This window comes from Schistocerca gregaria, chromosome 2 (genome assembly GCF_023897955.1).
Source record: "Schistocerca gregaria isolate iqSchGreg1 chromosome 2, iqSchGreg1.2, whole genome shotgun sequence".
Lineage (NCBI taxonomy): Eukaryota > Metazoa > Arthropoda > Insecta > Orthoptera > Acrididae > Schistocerca > Schistocerca gregaria.
The window spans coordinates 535,383,094-535,401,021 of NC_064921.1; the positions used below are offsets into that span (position 1 = coordinate 535,383,094).

A 17,928-nucleotide genomic window follows, 5' to 3' on the forward strand; every position below is an offset into this window, starting at 1 on the left:
TTAATGTAATTTAATGTATCTGGACTTATATTTTGCAAAATTACACTGAAGCGCCAGAGAAACTGGTATTGAAATACAGAGATACGTAAACAGGCAGAATATGGCGCTGCGGTCGGCAACGCTTTATAAGACAACAAGTGTCTGGCACAGTTTACAGATCGGTTACTGCTGCTGCAATGAAAGGTTACCACGATTTAAGTGACTTTGAACATGGTATTATAGTCGGCGCACAAGCAATGGGACACAGCATCTCCGAGATAGCAAGGAAGTGGGTATTTTTCCTTACTACCATTTCACGCGTGTACCGGGAATATCAGGAAACCAATAAAACATCAAATCTCCGACAACGCTGGGCCGGAAAAAGATCCTGCAAGAATGGGACCAACGACGACTGAAGAGAATCGTTCAGCGCGACAGAAGTGCAACCATTCGGCAAATTGCTGCAGATTTCAATGCTGGGCCGTCAACAAGGTTCAGAGTGCGAACCATTCAACGAAAACTCATCGATATGGACTTTCGGAGCCGAAGGCCCACTCGTTTGTCCTTGATGACTCCACGAAACAACGCTGTACGCCTCGCCTGGGTCCGTCAACACCGACACTGGACTGTTGATGACTGGAAACATATAGCTTGGTTGGACGAGTCCCGTTTCAAATTGTGATGATGATTATGATGATGCTGTTTGATTTGTGGGGCGCGCAACTGCGCGGTCATCAGCGCCCGTACGAAGTCCCAATTTTTTCACAGTCCTATTGTTTACGTATGATGATGATGATAATGATGATGAAATGATGAGAACAACACACACGTCCAGTCCCCAGGCAGAGAAAATCCCGAGCCCGGCCGGGAATCGAACCCGGGACCCCCTGTACCAGAGGTAGCAACGCAAGCCACTAGACCACGAGCTGCGGACTTTTCAAATTGCATCGGGTGTATGGACGTGTACGGATATGGAGACAACCTCATGAATCCATGGACCCTGTATGTCAGCAGGGAACTGTTTAAGCTGGTGGAGGCTCTGTAATGGTGTGGGGCGTGTGCAGTCTGATACGTCTAGATACGTCTCTGACAGGTGATATGTACATAAATAAGCCTCTTGTCTTATCACCTGCATCCATTCATGTCCAATGTGGATTCCGACAGGCTTGGACAATTCCAGCAGGACAATGCGACACCCCGAACGTCCAGAATTGCTACAGAGAGGCTCCAGGAACACTCTTCTGAATTTAAGCACTTCCGCTGGCCATCAAACTCCCCAGACATTAATATTATTGAGAATATCTGGGATGCTTTGCAACGTGAAGTTGAGAAGATATCTCCATCCCCTCGTACTCTTACGAATTTATGGACAAACCTGCAGGATTCAAGGTGTCAGTTCCGTCCAGTACTGCTCCACGCCACGTCGTATTGTGGCACTTCTACGGGCTCGCGGAGGCCCTACACGGTATTAGAGGCAGGTGCACCAGTTTCTTTGGCTCTCCAGTGTATAACGAACAAAATTTGCTTCTTCAGCCTCTTTACACGTAGTAGAAATTCCGTCGTTGACTACTACCAGGAATAATTTTTCATTACTTTTGTGATAGATTATGCTTACCTGCTTTTTCTCTTTTTCGGGAGATAATTTATTGTTCAGAATCCTGCTGATAGGAGAATCATTAGTGACGACTAAAAGCTAGGATTAGGCAGGAATTCGGCTGTAGAACATTTCAGTAAATAGGTTTAACATTTATGTCTAGTGATTTAGGGAAACTATGGAAAGGCAAAAATGAAAGGCCTGTCGAGAATATGAATATGTGCTCCTTCCTACAGCGAAAACATCCAGCGACACCGAAGTAATCGGTTACGTAACTATAGCAAAGTTACACAAAGATGGATTGTAAGTGGTAAAAAGCAGTTGTGAGAGTTGAAAACAAATAGTCTCAGGAGGCAGAAAAAAATCGCTCCACTTCCTGTAGCTTAAAAATATCGCGAATTTCTTGCACAGGAAACAGTTAGTTGCAAGTGATTGGAAAAAAAGTACAGATTACTACTGAGGTACGTATTCTCAGCCCGAATACTTATGCCTTATCTAGAGAAAAAAGCTCTTTGCATATCAGCACTGATTTCGAGGCATCGCTTTGTATCGTACCATTTACGAGTTTGGAGGGACGACATTCCATGGGAACAAATTAATATCTCCAAATTTTTATTCTAGGAGTGGATTTACACACACCAGATGTAATACGTCAGGTCGGTGGGAATGGCCAATTTTCTTTTTTTTTTTATTTACTTAATTTTCCTTGCGGCGTCTGTTTGGTGGATTAGCGTGAGGGATTTGACGTACTCGTATATCGGCATCCATAAGTAGTTTGGGTGAAACTTCCCTCACGCGAGCATTGACTGTTGCTCAAATAACACTCTTGTGGAGTTTCTGGGTTGGCCACACAAGGACCTTAGAAGACTAGGGCGTAAATGGTAATAACGCAAGGTCCTACCGTGAGGCAGCACTAAGCAAGGTAGTAGTATTAGACTAAGGAGGCGGAACCAAATGAAATGCTCGATACTGAAGCGAAATCCAATCTGCTTTTAATTACAGCGTCGACCGACTGAGAGGCCTGCGATAATTCTCGATCATCTTTCCTTACCTGAAGATGAAAGCTGTGAGATAACTGTAGTCAGAGTTGCATCTCAAATTCAGAAAGTTAGTGTAAAATAAGAGTTACGTTTTCTTTCGCGTGTTGCCACTGTGGAAGAAGATAATGGAGGAAGAAACATTAGGATTGAGTGTCCTGTCGACGAAGAGGTCGTTAGAGACGGGAGCACTAGCTCAGGTTGAGGAAGGACGGGAAAGAAATTCGGCATTTACCCACAATTTACGTGAGACGATTTACGGAAATTACGAGAAACCTAAATTTGGGTGGCTGGTTGGGGACTTCAATCATCTCTTCCCCAATAGGTGTCCAGTGTCTCACCACTGCACCACCAAGTTCGGTAAGCTACCGGAGATCCATCACTGTATTTTCAGCCTAGACGCACACATCTTTTCGGCGGCGGCATTATATGACCAGTGGCCGGATCTTGGAGTTTCTATGTATGCAATCAGATGACCGTAAGAATATCAAAGTCGTCAGCGCTGTGACTGTTCAACAGTGGCTGGGGACATTACCTAAACAAATTCATTAGATTAGGAGTGCAGAAGGCTAATCCACGTGCTCAGATAAATGTTTACTTTTTCAGTCGTCACGTGATTACGTCGCAATGAAATGGCGCTCGCCACATATCGCATGGACCACGTGGGTACCGGCAGAAATGTTTCTTCTGTTTCTCGAGAAAACACAACTTGCGTGAAACTTAACTTTTCAAGCAGGCCAATGGGCAGATTCCATCACCTCAGATCTCCGAAACGCTTTCGTCGACTGCTACACTACGAGCGTATGCATTTCTTCACATTGCGATTGACTCTACAGAATTATTAATTAATATAACGTGGCACTTCAAAAATAAAAGTAACATCGAGTAAGAACTGGTGACTAGTTTTCCGCTATCCGCTTGTGTCTGGGCTCAGAGAACGCAACGGAAGAGAGACGACGATGCTTGTTGAGCTATTCCGGCAGAGACGGTTTTCATCTAGAGGCTGTTGCATTACTCTTATGTTTTATATTCTGAGGTATGGAGATCCCACGCAATACTGTTTTTCAATGTTGTAAAGATAATTTAACAGAAACAAGAGTAATTGGGTAACGTACCGAATAAACCATAACTACATAATTAGTCTGTAACGAACCACTGGAGACGATGGCTCCGTTACACGAAAATACTAGGAACATATCTTTGAACTTCAAAATTTTGGAGGTGAATTTCGGCTTCTCCCCGCATATTCACAAGAAATTGTAACAGTTTTCGACACTGGCTGCCAACTATCGTACTCCTCCAAGTGGTTTTAAGTAGCACTATACGTGATTTGAATTTTCCTTTCGGATTTTTTGTTGTCGTTTAGGTACTCTTGAGAGTAAAATATGTCTGCTGCCGAATCATTTTGTCTTTTCACCTGTGGAGAACGAAATAAAATAAAAATCATGGATATACACACACTTATTCTACGCAATCTAGTAGTACGAACGGAACTTCGGAAGCGCATTCGCAGTTTTAACTCACTGAAGCAAGAATAGTAAACATATTAACTACTCGGTGAAAATGAAAGAAAGCGCGGGAGCATTTTACCAGAGGTCTCCCAGTCGTGCGGAGAAAGCTGGAGTCACGAGTCACGTTTCGTGATCAGTGTGACTGTAGCGGCAAATGCGCCTGGGACCGGAATACGGGAAAAAGGCATTGTGTGTCAACCAGCAAGCAGTTACGCTTCACTGTGGTGGCGTTTGAACGACTTCACATGGGATAGAGTCATTTAGAAACTGGAAGAGGGATGAAGTGCGACGGCTGTACCCCAGCAGTTTGATATTCCTCACAGCAGTGTTTCACGAGCATAGGGACAGTTCCGAAGCACAGACACTGCTGCCCGAAAGGAGAGGAAGATGTCAACAACGGTCAACAACAGCAGTAGGTGACCGTTACATTACGCAACAAGCAATATGAGACCCACGTCAAACAGTGGATGCAGTTTCAAGCACTTTTAACAGCACTTTAAGGTACACAGTACCACGCTCATAATTGGCACGGCGATTACATGACAGTGGTCCTTTTACCCAACGGCAATTACGTTGTGTTCCGTTCAAACCCACACATCGGGGCACCGTTCGCGAAGGTGTCCAGATCATAGGCACTGGACCAACGAGAAGGAGGCTCACATGCTCTTCCCGGGCGAGAGCAGATTTAGTCTGAGTAGTGATTCTGGGCGTACTCTCATATGACGAGAGGTGGGAACACGTAATGTATCCAGAAACATTGTCGAATATGATCGTTATGGTGCTCCAAGTGTTATGCTGTTGCATGACTGCATTGACCAAATCTTTGAACACGGTACTCTCACCAGTCAACTTTATTGGGGCACTAAACTTCTCCATGTGCGCCTATTCAGGGGCACATTCGGCCTGACTTCATTTTGACAGTGCGCGACCTCATCAAACAGCGCAGGTGGAGCAGCTCTTAGGACGAGAGGATATTCGGGGCAATTGGCCTGGGCTGGTCTCCTGGCCTGCCCTTCCCGCAACCCCCCCCCCCCTTGAATCCCTTTGAGTACGATTGAGATGTGTTAGGGAGACGCATTGCAACACGTAGAACTGCACCAACTTCTATCCAGCAGTTCGGGCAATGGAACGCCATACCACAAGAATTAATTATTAACCATATGCCCAGCATGCGAGCAGGTTGCAGAGCATGCATTGCCGTCCGTGGTTATCACACACCCTGTTGAAGACTATGTGCAGCCTTTTGTAACGTCCAGGGGCTATCATAATTCGTGGTGACTTCCGTGTAATTACTTACTGCCTTTGAATAAAAGTGCCATTGCTGCCTTTCTTCTTGCGAGTGTCTTTCAGTTAACTTTCGCACTGTACTGTAGCAGATCTTTCTATGTATGGTCCAAGTTTGACCGAGCTCTGTCACATCATGTAGAAGTTACGTTTGTCCTTACGTTTTGCATACCAATGTAGTTTAGATTTCGCAACAAATGCCTCTGGTTGCACTGGCCATTAGCCAGTTTCCACTGCTTGTACTGGCGTTCTTGAAAAAGATGGTGGTATTGACGTTTGTGTGGTGGGGCAGGACGTTAGATAGGTTGGTAATGACGTTTTTTGTGTTTGACGGGGAGGGGCGGATTGCATGTGGGGGAGGGGCAACTATCCTCCCCTAGCCTTCGCCGGTATGTCATTCCTGCTGATAGTGTACAATTATTGTAAAGTAACGGTTTGCGGGGACCTGAACCGCAGTCCCGGGTCTCCCTTTCGGCGACGATTATACAACGAGGCCGTGCAAGTGCGGCGGGCGCGTGTGGCCAGAGGCCGTCTAACTTAATGGGTGGCGGAGGGCCCTGCATCGACCGGCGGCTGACCAGCCGCCGCCGGCCGGGTCGCGGGTTCGGTGGCGTGAGCGGCGCGCCGGGTCGATGCGAGCCGGACCACAGTGACGTCACGCGGGACTGGACTGCGATCAATACGACGGGACCAGCCAAGGCGGCGGCAGGGCGACACAGCAGGACCTCCCCCCCTCTCGTCCCCTCCCAAGGGTCGGCTTCCGCACAAAGAATTTCCTCTTCTGCGCTCTCCACGGCGAGGGAAAAGCACATATTAGATACGACCTCAGATGTGCCTGTCTTGTGCTTTGTCGAGTTCATCAAAGCGTTCTGTACACTTGCCTTCGACTTCCCACTAATTTCCCCTCCAAGTAAGGAGTAATGGTTCACCACGTACGTGACATCCCTGGAACAATGGGTAATATATGACACCGCAGTGTCACAATGGTAACATGTGGAATCAGGCGTTCTCAAGAGTTAAGTACTAGAAACAATATTCTTCATTTCTAAACTGCTAAGAAATGGAAAGGTCATGCGGAGAGCAGGCGAGGAAGGGATACGTGGAAAAGTAGAAGAAGGGAAGTGATGATAGGACATGTATCACGACGTCAAGGAATGGTACTAGTGGGAGCTGTAGAGGGCGAAAACTGTAGGGGGAGACAGAGACTGGAATATACGCAGCGCATAACCGAGGACGTTACATTTAATCGCCACATTGTGATGAAGAGGTTAGCTCAGGAGAGGAACTCTTGGACCGTCAAAAAAGGTTCAGAGACTGGTCTAAAATGGAGTTTTTTTGCCCGCGTAAAGAGGGGCTGGGAGCATTGTGCTGCCAGCAGAGAAGCAGAATGTGTTGGTGAGAGCTCAATGATTTCGAATGTAACCTAGTCACTGAATGTTACCTGAGCAATAAATACGTCGGGGACATTTCAGTCCTTATAAAGACGTCCAGGTCCACTGTTGGCGACATGACTGTGAAGTGGAAATGCGAAGGAACAACCACACCTGACCACCAGGCAGACCTCATGTCAGTGCAGAGGATGGTTGCAAAACATCGCATGAAATCAGCGGAAGCGATCACTTGCGAGTTGCAAAGTGTTAACAGCAGTCCAGATAGCACAAAGAGTTAACAGCAGTCCAGATAGCACAATGACTGTGCACAGGGACTTAAAAAGAGGGGTACAATGGTCGCGCAGCTCCTCATAAGCCACGCTTGAGGAGGTCTAAAGAGCGACGCAACTGGACATGGGGAATGAGTGATTTGTAGTAATGAATCACGCTATACTCTATGGCAATTCGATGGAAGGATTTTGGATTTGGCGAATGCCTGGAGAAAGGTATCTGCCGTCATGTTTAGTGCGAGCAATGAAGTACGCAGCTGATGGTGTTACGGAATTGGATTTTTTTTTTCGTAATTAGGTTTGGTGTCATTCTGCTTAATAAAATGCTAAATTTGGAAGTATAAGAACACATTTTACAGAATTGTGTACTGCTTATAGTACAGGGACAGCTCGGAGACGATGACTGTATGTATCAGCATTGGTTTCCTGGCTTTCGGAGGACAGGAGCCGTTCTCGCGCCTGGAGGGAAGTGTCCGGATTTTGGTTAATCTGGCGAAGAGGTAGTGCCCTGGCCTGGTTCAAAGGAGAGTGTTTTCACGGAATACGCTTTGGTAAACGAACTCCTCAAAGTGCCGGCATGCAGCAGCACTTTACAGTAGAGCTGCGAACGATAGTAGGACATAGCCAGTATCAATGCCTACTTACTGCCCTGGAGACTGAATGGCCCAGACGCCAGCATGTCAAAATAACTTCGCACAGCTGGTAGCAACCTGTGAAGTCAGGAGTTGGTCGGCAACACTGGTCGGATGCTGGTGGATTTTCGAGTCCTCTGGGACGGGGCCGGTATGGTGGTCTCTGTTTCGGAACTGTAGTCAGGGAACATTAAAACTTTTCTCTCAGCGTGGAAAGTTTAGAATGTGTTCCGAAGTGCGTTCCCATGTGTAGGGATGGGAAGGATGTCTGTTTTCAAGGCGGCTGTTACTGTTTAGTGAGCTTACACGGACAATTTACGAAGAGGTCACGTGAGAGAGCTTGGAACCCATAGCTAACTGATGTGGTGTTCACTGAACAAAATGGGCTTGACGAGGATTATTAGAGGATCATAAACTCTTTTGCTTCTATGGGAATTCGAACAGTGTATTCCTGGGGTATGTCCTTATTCGAATTAACCTTCGACAGTGATCTTGTATTGTTTACATGAAATGGTAGACCTGGTTGGTGACGGTGTAGAGCAGTGTTAATACTGACATGTAGGAAGGACGACGGACAACACCTCTGACCGCATCGGAGGTTTTTGTAGGGGGGCGGCGTAGTGGCCACACAAAGAGAAATTCAGTTTTCACCAAACTATGGTTATTGATTAAAGCTTACCATTTAAACGTTTTGATCTATATTACACCAAATATATTAAGTGAAAAAGCAATATATTGGAGCTACAGCCATTTTTCTGAAGGCTTACGTAGTGACCAATTTTCCACATCTAAGCGGGTGGTACCGTGGCCAGTGCCATCGTAACAGGTTCCGATGATTTTTGTTTTGATTTCTGAGCACATTTTCTAAACATTTTCTTCACGCCTGTTCTGATTTCAGAGCACATTTCCTAAACATCTTCTTCACGCCCTACTAACTGAAAGAATATCATGCGACTGCAGCACACCGTTTTGAATCTGAATTTTGAAGTCGCCATGTCGGCATTAGCAATGCACAACTATCATATTGAAATAAATAATAAGGAACAACATTTGTAGGCCGAAAGACGTTATTTAAACACTGATATTGTTCAAATTATTACTCTTCATACAAGTGAGACCACAACAGTAATATAAATGACCTATCTTACGTCCGACGACTCAAAAACAAAACAAAAAAAAGATTTTATTAAAAAAAAAGGAAAAGCTTCCTCTGTCAATCTCGACTACAGCAATGATGATGTATATTAATACTCGTTTGGCCATTTCTCGGCAAGCCGCAGGCTGTTTAGATTGAAAGATATCCAATGGCCACTTCTCCCGTCCTGACCAAATTACATCCTCCCCTACCGATCTTGCTATTAATTGATAACACACATAAATTAGTACATTGTGTTAATTAATAACAGTAATTGCATTATGGGGCACGATCACGAATGTTTACTAAATGTTTCGAAAGTCATTTTTCTTTCTTAATTGATAACATACATAAATTAGTACGTTACCTTAATTAATAACAGTAATTGCAATATGAGGCACGATCACAAATGTTTACTAAATTTTTTTAATGTTATTTTTCTTTCACTCGGTGCGTTGTATCACAACGGTCTTAATTTGATTTCATATTACTTCCTGAAAGCATGTAGCACATTTGAAGACGACCGCCGGTGTAACGCACATTCACAAATCCAGGTTTCTTCCGTTTGACATTTATACTACAGCAGCTAACCCGTGCTATTTGCCAACGCTTGTGAGTTGTCAGCATTCAAAAACAAACAATATAATATCCCCTCTTTCATTTCTATTCACCCCGACGTAAGCTCACGGCCGAATTCACCAACGTCAATTAAAGTCAAGCTCATCTTAAAATATTAGTCTCTGTAAGTATTTTTGTTTGTTACTGAGGAAGGAAAATTCTCTCCAAACGTTTTTTGATTCTGCTATTAGCTGCTGGAAGCATAATATTATACACTGAAGCGCCAAAGAAACTGGTATAGGCATGCGTATTCAAATACAGAGAACACTTAACGTCGCAGAAGACACCACACACAACACGGAAAATTTCAGGCTACTGATCAATACTGCAAAATTTCCTGTCCAATAACGACATTCACAACGTAGGATGGTGATGACAGACCATGGATCAACTCATGAAGACGTTATGCAAAGATAAAAAGAATAAAGTTGTACTTTTGTCTTAGGTCTATAATTGGCGAAATTCGGTAATAAAAAAAAATACCGTTACGTAGAATCATAGAGAAAATAAATTTGTGCTAAGTTCTATTGGACCAAACTGCTGAGGTCATCGGTCCCTAGGCTTACACACTACTTAATGAAAGAGCCACGGTAATGACGAAATATAGCTGAGTATGTGCGTTTGCAGATGATACTGAAACTGAGTCCAGAGGAAGGCATATATGAAAAGCTTTGACACTGTCTTTTGAACTGAGTCTCATTGTAAAGGAAATAATAAAAAGTATATTATAAGGGCCACATCTAAGTCCAGCAAACACAATGCACTTTAATGATCTTTCACAAATATTTCAAACGGGTCAGATGTTTCAGTTATACAAGTGCCCTTTCACCTAGTGATAACAATGTAATGTAGTACAACGGAGGAAGGAAACAAGCAGAAAATAAAAATATTTCCGAAGCCTACAGATACTGGAGAACTCTTCATTTACAAGACCAAAAACATTGAAAGCGTATTCTTCCCTTGTGTGACCAGTCGCCACATTTGTGTCGTTACACAAGCAGCAAATACTCCTACTACTACTACTATTTAAGAGACGAGTTTCGGTTAGAAAACAAGGGCGTCAATGCAGCAGTGCAGATGACCTTGACTCAGACCACCCAAAGTGAAATTCTGAGGAAACATTTCAGACGCTATCAAAATCAGGACGATTGTTAGATAAGCAGATGAGCTGTCGCCTTACATGTCAACTGTGACCTCGAGAAAGCCATACACGAATAGCACAAAGACCTGCCTAATAGAAGAGTAAAAATGGGGACACAATGGACAGCAGGAGCTAGGACCTGACAACCCTAGCCTAGCTTTCACGGATGATGTTGCGATCTTCCTCGACTGCCTAGGCACTAAGCAAGTCAATGAACACAAAACTCAAGCGACCAAGTCGGGCTTCCGGATATCCTTCGAGGAAACAAATTTTGTAACACCAAGTTGGCGCCTAGACAGCCAGATGTTGATCCAAAAAAAATCAGGCGGGCTGAAACGTTGAAGCAGGAAAGTAGACAAGAATGAGAAAACATCTTCAGATGTAGGATGTGGCATAACAGTTGAGTAGTGCTGTTTGCTACACACAATCCACCTTTTTAAGCCAGGCACAGTCATTATTGTGAAGTCATTCGACCAGACACAGCACCATGTGTCACGTTCAGTAGGAACTGTTGGAACTAGAAGACGACATAGGCCCCACAAGAGAGAGTGGTTAGTTAAGGAGACGCCACAGCAATGAACTGTACTTTCGTGTGGAAAAAGTGCAGACACCACGCGAAAAAGGAAGATTGCTTTCTACGGAAACTTAAAACGAATGGGCATGAATGGACTGACCATGCTGATTTGTACCCATTTCCTGTGTAAAAAAGAACAAAGTGGCCTTGGTTCCGTGGGAGTTTCAGGAAGTGTGATTCACAAACGAGGATATCAAAAATGGTTCAAATGGCTTTGAGTACTATGGGACTTAACTTCTGAGGTTATCAGTCACCCAAACCTTATAACTACTTAAACCTAACTAACCTAAGGACATCACACACATCCATGCCCGAGGCAGGATTCGAACCTGCGACCGTAGCGGTCGCACGGTTCCAGACATTAGCGCCTAGAACCGCTCGGCCACTCCGGCTGGCGAGGATATCAGGAACGTGATTTTACCATAAAGAAACTTGGATCACGTCAGCATTTCCGAGAAAAGCCGAAGTTGAAAACTGGCGTGACGTGATCTGAGGAAATAAAAGAGGCTCACAGAAAACGAACTGGGAGAACTGTGTGCGAGTTAAAGCTAAAAGACTGACAACGTTGAAATAACGGCAGAAACGAAACATGATGAATAATTTAAGATCTATTTGAGCTCGAATCCTGCGAAATATTAATTGGCTTACTAGAGAGACAGATAGTTTGAGAATAAGATTTGAGACTGAATTACAAACACCTACCAACGAACATTATTATAGGTGCATGTATTAACTCGTAGAAAACGCGTTGAATGGCACACACTGGGGTGACAACATTCATGGGATACCTCCTAATATCGTTTCGGATCTCCTTTTCTCCGGTGTAGTGCAGCAACTCGACATGGCATGGACTCAAAGTGTCGTTAGAAGTCCCCGACAGAAATATTGAGCCATGCTGCCTCTGCAGCAGTCCATAATTGTGAAACTGTTGCCAGTGCCAGGATTTTATGCACGATCTGACCTCTGGATTATGTCCTATAAATGTTCTATGGGAGTCATGTCGAGCGAAATGGGTGGCCAATCATTCACTGTCATGCATTGTCCAGTACGTTTTTTAATCCAATCGCAAATACCTGTGCTCCAATGGCGCAGTATCATTCATAAAAATTCCATTGTTGAAAAGCTGCAAATGGTCTCCAAGTAGCCTAACATGATGGTTTAGTTGGACCATAGGATCTTGTCCATTCCATGTAAACACAGCAAACACAATTATGGAGCCACCACCAACTTGCACAGTGCTTTGTTGACAACTTGGATCCATGGCTTCGTATGGCCTGCACCACACCCGAGCCCTAATATCAGCTCTTACCAACTGAAATCAGGAGTCATCTACCCAGGGCACGATTTTCCAGTTGTCTAGTGTGCAAGAGATATGGCCACGAACCCAGAAGAGGCGCTGCAGGCGATGTGCTGCGAGCAAAGGCACTCATGTCGGTCGTCTGCTGCCACAGTCCATTAACGCCAGATTTCGCCACACTCTTCTAACGGATACGTTCGTCGTACATCCCACATTGATTCTGCAGTTATTTCACGTAGTGTTGCTTGTCTGTTAGCAGTGATAACTCTATGCGAACGCAGGTGCACTCGGTCGTTAATTGGAGGCCTTTAGCCACTGTTGTCCGTGGTGAGAGGTAATATTTGAAAGTTGGTATTCTCGGCACACTCTTGACGCTCTGGATCTCGGAATGTTGAATTTCCTAACGATTTCCATGCATCTAGCTCCAACTACCATTCCGCGTTCAAAGTGCTTTTTACGTGAATCACCTGAGTACAAATGACAGCTCCGCCAATTCACTATCCCCTGTATGTGTGCATGTTGCTATCCCTTGACTTTTGTGCTCTCAGTGTATTCCAGGAGACCTAAGAGAATAGTTACAGACCGGTGGACAAGGGTGAAATGGCTGGATAATACGTGCTGACAACAACAAAATGTACATTCGAGGATGCATAAAAAAGGTACACAAGTTGTAACTGAAGGAGGTGACACAGTATTTAAGGCACTGAACCTCTGTCTTGGAGACCACATATATTCAACCTGAATTAGGTTACCTGGGGTTTCGGTAAGTAATACATTGATAATGCCAGGATGATTGCTTGGATTCGACCACTGCCGTAGTCCAAATGTCCTTCGTCCCTTGGCGCCATGGTTAACTTTGAGGCTGCCTTCCTTTAACAGAACGTGTGGAGAGAGGCTAAGGTCCAGAAAGGTCTGACGTGGCAAACAAGAAATTAAGTCTGCACCATGGATACCCTCTTTTATGGAATTACTAAAGAAGCTTTTATCAAAATTCTGATTACTGGAGCAGGCGGGCACGAACTCGACAATTCATAAAATTCAGAGGAAGGGTACACTAATTCCTTACCCGAATATCACTACTTGAGCTTCAGCTAGAAGAGCGGTTACACGTATCTGGGCAGACAATATTGCTACAGTTTGGAGAAGATTAAAAAACGGGTGTTACATCCGGATAAATACTGTCACCTCTGGTTCCATACCAACAGATTAGATTAGATTAGATTAGATTAATACTTGTTCCATAGATCATGAATACGACACTTCGTAATGATGTGGAACGTGTCAGGTTAATAAAAGATGTCTGTACAAGAAATTACATTACACAAAATATTGCATGACACTAATGATTAAGTTTTTTTTTTTTTTTTTTTTTTTTTTTTTTTACTTTATATCTAAAAATTCAGCCAATGAGTAGAAGGAGTTGTCATCTAGAAATTCTTTTAATTTATTTTTAAATGTTAGTTGGCTATCTGTCAGGCTTTTGATGCTGTTTGGTAGGTGCCCAAAGACTTTTGTGGCAGCATAATTTACCCCTTTCTGTGCCAAAGTCAGATTTAACCCTGCATAGTGAAGATCATCCTTTCTCCTGGTGTTATAGGTATGCACACTGCTATTACTTTTGAATTGGGTTGGATTATTATCAACAAATTTCATAAGGGAATATATATACTGTGAGGTTACTGTGAGGATCCCTAGATCCTTAAATAGATGTCTGCAGGATGACCGTGGGTGGGCTCCAGCAATTATTCTGATTACACGTTTTTGTGCAATGAATACTTTTCTACTCAACGATGAATTACCCCAGAATATGATGCCATACGAAAGCAGTGAATGAAAGTAGGCATAGTAAGCTAATTTACTGAGATTCTTATCACCAAAATTTGCAATAACCCTAATAGCATACGTAGCTGAATTCAGACTTTTCAGCAGACCATCAATGTGTTGCTTCCAGTTTAACCTCTCATCAATGGACACACCTAAAAATTTTGAAAATTCTACCTTAGCTACAGACTTCTGTTCAAATTCTATATTTATTACTGGAGTTTTGCCATTTACTGTACGGAACTGTATATACTGTGTTTTATCAAAATTTAAAGAGAGTCCGTTTGCTGAGAACCACTTAATAATTTTGTGAAAAACATCATTTACAATTACATCACTTAGTTCTTGGTTTTTGGATGTTATTACTATACTTGTATCATCAGCAAAAAGAACTAACTTTGCATCTTCATCAATGTGGAATGGTAAGTCATTAATGTATATCAAGAACAGTAAAGGACCTAAGACCGAACCCTGTGGGACCCCGTGCTTGATAGCACCCCAGTTTGAGGAATCAGCTGTTTTAACATTACACGAACCACTTATTTCAACTTTCTGCATTCTTCCAGTTAAGTATGAATTAAACCATTTGTGCACTGCCCCACTCAAACCATAATGATTTAGCTTATCTAAAAGAATTCCATGATTTACACAATCAAAGGCCTTTGAGAGATCACAAAAGATACCAATGGGTGATGTCCGGTTATTCAGAGCATTTAATATTTGATCAGTGAAAGCATATATAGCATTTTCTGTTGAAAAGCCTTTCTGAAAACCAAACTGACATTTTGTTAGTACTTTATTTTTACAAATATGGGAGGCTACTCTTGAATACATTACTTTCTCAAAAATTTTTGATAGAGCTGTCAGAAGAGAGATTGGGCGGTAGTTGTTGACATCCGACATATCCCCCTTTTTATGCAATGGTTTTACAATGGCATATTTCAGTCTATCAGGGAAAACACCCTGCTCCAAAGAGCTATTACATACGTGGCTGAGAATTCTACTTATCTGTGGGGAACAAGCTTTAAGTACTTTGCTGGAAATGCCATCAATTCCGTAAGAGCTTTTACTTTTCAGTGAGTTTATTATTTTACTGATTTCAGAGGGAGAGGTTGGTGGAATTACAGCTGTTTCAAACTGTGCAGGTATGGCCTCTTCTATTAATAGCCTTGCCTCTTCTAGTGAAGATCTAGATCCTATTTTCTCCACAACATTTAAAAAATGATTATTCAAAATATTTTCAATTTCTGATTGTTTGTTAGTGCACTTGTCATTCAATTTTATTGCACTAAAGTCTTCCTGTGCTCTTGGTTGCCCTGTTTCCCTTTCAATAATATTCCAAATTGCTTTAATTTTATTATCAGAGTTACTGATCTCAGACATGATACACATGCTTCTGGACTTTTTAATAACTTTTCTTAGTACCGCACAATAGTTTTTATAATATTGAACAATTTCGGGGTCAGTACTCCATCTTGCTGTTAGATACAGTTCTCTTTTGCGGTTGCAAGATATTCTTATTCCTTTAGTTAGCCAAGGTTTTTTATATGTTTTCTTGGAATTATGTTTAACAACTGACAAGAAAAGCGAAGAAAGACACGTATTGGTTCAAATGGCTCTGAGCACTATGGGACTTAACATCTATGGTCATCAGTCCCCTAGAACTTAGAACTACTTAAACCTAATTAACCTAAGGACATCACACGCATCCATGCCCGAGGCAGGATTCGAACCTGCAACCGTAGCAGTCGCGCGGCTCTGGACTGAGCGCCTAGAACCGCTAGACCACCGCGGCAGACACGTATTAATCTAGAACAAAACTGTACCCGGCAAAATGATGAAAAGGTTCGCAGGAGAGCTTCTGTAAAGTCTGGAAGGTAGGAGACGAGGTACTGGCGGAATTGAAGCTGTGAGGACGGGGCGTGAGTCGTGCTTGGGTAGCTCAATCGGTAGAGCACTTGCCTGCGAATGGCAAAGGTCCCGAATTCGAGTCTCGGTCCGGCACACAGTTTTAGTCTGCCAGGAAGTTTCATGATGAAACGAACTTATCACAGTGTGTTTTGCACAAAGCTAAAAAGTCATACCTTAATAATATAACTGTATTACTTGGAAGAGAATAATCTTACTTCATTTAAACACTTGTCAGAGTATTAAGATAAAATTTACTTTTTTAAAAATGTATATTAGGCTAATGCTGTAACACTTCCCCAACATGGCTCACAGACGTGTTGCGGGGAGTGGATATTAGAAAAATCACCAATCTGTCTCCAGCTGTGGAGTTTGGCTACTGGTGATAAGGGCAGTTTTGTACAACTTATAGAGTTTTGGTGGTGAAATGATAAAAGTTGCGAATTTCTTTTGAGACGACTGAAAATCGTAGCAACAACCTTTCTTGCTTGTGTTATGTCTTGAAGACTAGTTCGCTGCACCTCTCCACGCAAGTTCATCCTGTGCAAGCCTCTTCATCTCTGCGTAACTACAGCAGCCTACATTTATTCCGCTCTGCTTCCTATAGTGAAACCAACGACTCCGTGTACAATTTTTACTTTTACCCCTACCCCCCCCCCCCCCCCCACACACACACACACTTCCCTTTTCTAAACTTACGATATCGTGATGACTCACGATGTGCTCTATCAGCCGGCTATTAAAAGTCAAGTTGTGATACAAATTTTTCTCCTAAATTCGAATCTTCAACATTTTCCTGTAGAACCACATTTTAAAAGCATCTAAACTCTTCTGGCGATCTGAAGTTTTCCCGGCGTATTTCCAATTTGAGCAGTTCTCGGGTAGCCGACGGGTAGCGTCGTAATTTCTCCATAATATTTCGGCAGACGTACACGCTGCCATCTTCAGGTGGCTCATGATGAATGCTGTGCTGTTCCTCCCGGCGCAGCAGTTCTGCTCGAAGGCTGCGATCAGGAGAGCCTTCGAACAGAACTTCAGCACCTCGAGACAACATTTCGGAAGAACGGGTACAACCAGAAGCAAATAAGACACGCACACAGACAGACTGAGCCAAGAGAGCAAGAAGAAGAAACAGAAGAACACAAGTCATCTGCGTGCATTCCGTTTGTCGGGAACACCTCAAGAAAAATCGGTAGAATCCTGGGGAAACACAATGTGAAATGTGTATTCCGACCCCCTGCAAAAGCCTTGACTGTACAGGGTTCAGTGAAAGATAACGTAGGCCTCCGAAAACCAGGCGCTTATCAAATTCCCTGTCAGTGCGGAAAATCATACATTGGAGAGACAGTCCGCACTCTAGAAGAGAGGTGCCGCGAACAGAAGCGCCATACCGAATTACGCCAGGTCACTATATCAGCCGTGGCTGACCATTGTATAAAGACTGGCCATACTATGGACTATGAAAAAACAAAAATACTCTGTCAATCCTCCTACTTCTGGGAGTGCGTTACTAAAGGGGCCATAGAAATCCCACTGCAGGACCCTCTAATTAATAAAGACAGCGGCCTTCAACTTAGTCAGGCTTGGAACCCTGCACTCAGCCTGGAGAGAAAGATGCGGTCCCAGAGATCGAGGACCGCCGCCGACGGCGTAGGCAGGGAGACTGCAGGCCCAGTTCAGACCCAGGCGCCGCTTCCCCCACCACCACCGCCGCGCCGGCCGCACCGAAGACACCAG

General features: G+C 43.6%; 1 protein-coding gene across 1 annotated transcript in view; it reads right to left on the reverse strand.

Moving 5' to 3' along the window:
• Positions 1-17,928, reverse strand: part of LOC126330655 (forkhead box protein J1.2-like) — a 251,578-nt gene that overhangs the window by 120,448 nt on the left and 113,202 nt on the right. The window lies entirely within an intron of this gene.